A 4,096-nucleotide genomic window follows, 5' to 3' on the forward strand; every position below is an offset into this window, starting at 1 on the left:
ATAACCTCCTCATTTCCAGAACCTGAACTTAGTTGTACCTATATATTTTCTTTTGCCATGTAAAGTAACGTACAGCTTTTGGTAATTAGGACATGAATATCTGTGGAGGGTCATTGTTCTTCCTAACACAGTGTAGAATAATGTTTTTCATCATAATTGGGAACTTTAAAAATATTGCTCAATAAAGTTTCGTAGCTGGGGAGATAGCTCAGTGGCCTAAGCACCTGCCTGGCAGGTGCAAGGTCCCAAGTTTGATCCCTGGTACTGAAAATAAAAATGCAATACTAAAAGTTGAGCCCATGGCCTCATGCGTGTAGGCTAACACTCTACCACTGGTTTGTACCTCTAGCGCTTCAGATATTGCTTTGGATCCTTTTTTGTATCTCTCCTCGTGGCATTTTTATTATCCAAATCTTGGATAGCCATTATTTTGATATTGTTCCACAAATATATGAGGCTGTGTTCATTTTTCCTCATTCTTTATTTTTTAATATTTATTTATTTATTTAAATTTTATTGAGAAACAAATAGAAATGAGAGTTTCAAAACTGATTAATAGGATAGTTTCAATAAGCCGGGGAGATAGCTCAGTAGAATGAATAGGCACTTGCCTGGCAAGCGCAAGGGCCTGAGTTCAATCCCTGGTACTGCAAAATAAATAAATAAATAAATAAATGCTTACGCATCAACCTTCGATCCATATATAATGTGTAGAATTTAGAGTGTTAGGAGAAGCAATTAGAGCTCAAATTCCTGTCTATGAACACAGCTGTGTTATAAGGACTGAGTATGTCCCAAGCACCCCACCTGAGAAGCCATAATAGGTTACCATAGTTAGCACCTTCAAACAACACACATTTATTATCCTACAGCTCTGTAGGTCATGTATTCAGGAACAGCCTGGTTTGATATGTCCATGATTCATGATGTGAAAAATTCAAGATACCAGAAAGACTGGTTCTTTCTGAAGGCTCGAAAGACAGTCTTTTCCTGGAATCATTCAGGTTGTTGGTAAAATTCATTTCCATGTGCTTGTAGGACTGAAGCCATTATTTCCTTTCTGGTTGTCAGCCTCCCACTGTTCTCAGTGTCTGAAGCTGCTTACGTCCCCTCGCCTGTGATCCCTTTCAAAGACAGCAAGGATAGATTAATTTTCTCATGTTTTGAATCTTCCTAATTTTTTAAAAAAAAATTTAAAGAATACAGAATAGCGATAGAAAAAAACAGCAATAGAAATGATACAAAATTTCACTCAACAAAGTAACAGGAATTCAACAGTGGTTGCTGTTTTGCCTGATGATATCTTCCAATTAGTTGTTTAGGATACCAGATATAAATGTACAGGATGGTTTAAAGAAAAAAATAAAACAATAACAAAAAAGTTGTAAGAGATTCAAGACAAAAAAATAAGAAGAATAAAAAGAAAAAAGTTCTAAGCATTAACTGCTCCTTTCAAAAGATAAGGAGACATCATTTTGGATTACCTCTGTTGCTACTATTCTGCTTACTCTAGCTGGAGAAATTTATCTGCTTTGAAGGACTTAAATTATTAAATTTTGCTGACTCAGATGACCTAGGGATAATAGTCTTTTTTTAAAAAAATGTATTTAGTACAGGGTCTACAGGATCTCACTACCCAGATCGAACTCATAGTTTTCCTCCTGATTTTCAGCCTCCCAAACGCTGGGATTTCAGGTGCACACCACCATGCTCAGTCTCAATCGCCATCTCAGCGTGCCCTGGGATCAGGCTGACACTGCACACTGGGGATTGAACTGTTCCCTGCGACTGCCTAAACAGGTGCTTTAATCCACTGGGCTATCTGGCTGACCCTGGGATAATTATCTTTATAGTAATGTTAACCATCTTAAGCATACCTGCAAAGTCCTTCTTGCATGACATGCAACATGTTCCTAGGATTTAGAGATTAGAGCATGGACTTCTTGTAGAAGCTAATTATTTGATTTGTCACACCAGCAGACATGCTCAGATTTCCATCCGACCCTTGATCTTCATGCTACATGAGGACAAATGAATAAACAACTCTTCCGTACCTGGGAGGCATCTGACTTTCTCAACCTTGGGCTGTAATACTTTTCACTTTGGAATCTTATAAACAAGCAGATATTAAACATCATCATGAAATATTAAACATCCAAAGTCTAGCTCCATTTTACAGATTAGGAAACTGGTGGTTCAGAGATATAACAGTGCTTTGACTAGTTAATAGAACTGAGTATTTATCTGGGTTTCCAAAACTTTGTCCATATTTGTAAAGTTTTTTTTTCTTATCTACATGACTGGAAGTTTCCCTAAATTGTCCTAAATTTTGGTTTATTAATATCAAAATGAGAATGTTAATGATATTTTGAAGATTAAAGGAAATAAATGTGTGTAAATCATTTAGTACAGTAACTGTATTTGGCATTTTATAAGTGCAAAAATATTAGCTGTTATCATTATTCTAGAAATTTTCTAGAAGCCAGCATTGCATCATCCTGCAGGTCCCTTTTGATTGAATGTATTAGTTAACAAAATAGTTTAGTCATGTAATGTAATTATGAATTTGAGACTGTTATTACTCTTTTTCCAACATTATGCTTTACCTTTGTCTAATTTGAAATTTTATCTATTTATTTTCTTTATTTTAAAAATTTAGATGGGTGAGAAACTCATACTAATATTGAGGCAGGAGACTAGGGCACCGCAAAGCAATTGGGCATGACCTGTCAATCACGAAGACTCGTTATACTTAACCTGCCCAGGGAGATACCACCCTCGCCAAGGCGGTTTTCCCAGGGTGAGGCTTACCCATTGCACTCCGGATGTGCTGATGCCGGCGGATTTCCCTGAATGGGGGAAACTTGACTGCATAATTTGTGGTAGTGGGGGCTGCGTTTGCGCTTTCCCTGAGGAAGTGGAGCGGGACTGGGAGACTTGATTTCAGAGGTTAAGGGCACGTGATCTGTGCAGCATCTGAGCCCTGCGCCTGACACCAATTGGAGAATGCTGCCTTCAGTTCTTCTGGTGCTAGATCTAGTAGGTTTTTGTTGGGATGGCCAGATCTGACACCAGACTGAGAGTATAAAAGAAGGCAGCCATGAAGCTGGTAGCTGCTGTGAGCCTTGTCGCCTGCCCACCTCTATCCGGTGCCTTGGCTGGCTCACATGCCCTTTGCAAAGCACTTCTTTTCAGAGAACTTTTCCTCTGTTTTGAAAAATCTTTAGGACAGGGAGATGGCTCAGTAGAATAAGCGCTTGCCTGGCAAGAGCAAGGGTCTGGGTTCAATCCCTGGTTCTGCCAAAAAGAAAAAAGAAAAAAAGAAAAACCTTGAATACTTTTTAGAAAATGTAAAACCTCTGTTTTTTCACTTGTTTTGTTTAGTTCTTTGAACAGGATAACAGGAGGCTGGAAGGGACCCCTGTGCTCCCAACACCTGTTAGTATCATCAGTGAATTTTTAAAGTGACAAAACAATATATAACCACATCTGTTATCTAGTTAAAGGAATCTGATCATTCATACATGAAACAATTGTTTATGAGTATCAATTATGGGCCAATAACTCTATGCAGATATGAACAAAGCAGGCATGATCTTTTATCACTGGAAGTCCGTTTACGAGGGAGAAACTGCTAGCCAATGAATATACAAACACATAAACAAATGTGATTATAAGTTATAAAAAAATCCATTAGGGCTGACCAAATAGCTCAGTGGATTAAAACGTCTGCAAGCAGGCTCAGGGGTGGGGGTTCTATCCTTGGGCCTGCCATACTGGCCCTGCCCCCGGACATGCTGAGATGGCAATTGAGCCTGGGCGTGGTGGCGCGCACCTGTACTTGGGAGGCTGTAAACAGGAGAATCATTATGAGTCTGTTCTAGTAGTGAGAGTCTGAACACCCTGTAGATCCTTCCCTAAAAAAATATAGAAAAAAAATAAACAAGTTATTTCAAGGAAAATAATAAGATACTACAAGAAACTTTAAATAAATCTATGCTAGACTGGTGGTCGGAAGGCTTCCCTGAGAAATGTTACCAAGCTGAGATCCCAAGAGTGAGAAGGGCTTGATAATTGTAAGTGTTCATATGCTTCA

At 38.6% G+C, this 4,096-nt stretch overlaps 1 non-coding gene across 1 annotated transcript; it reads left to right on the forward strand.

The window, feature by feature from the left end:
- The first annotated feature begins 2,748 nt into the window (after positions 1–2,748).
- On the forward strand, positions 2,749–2,913 carry LOC111814032. The gene has a single exon (XR_002819113.1). It is a non-coding gene; the product is annotated as a U1 spliceosomal RNA (small nuclear RNA).
- Positions 2,914–4,096: the final 1,183 nt, after the last annotated feature.

The sequence above is a fragment of the Octodon degus genome, unplaced genomic scaffold (assembly GCF_000260255.1).
Source record: "Octodon degus isolate 3935 unplaced genomic scaffold, OctDeg1.0 scaffold00257, whole genome shotgun sequence".
In the NCBI taxonomy this organism is placed as follows: Eukaryota; Metazoa; Chordata; class Mammalia; order Rodentia; family Octodontidae; genus Octodon; species Octodon degus.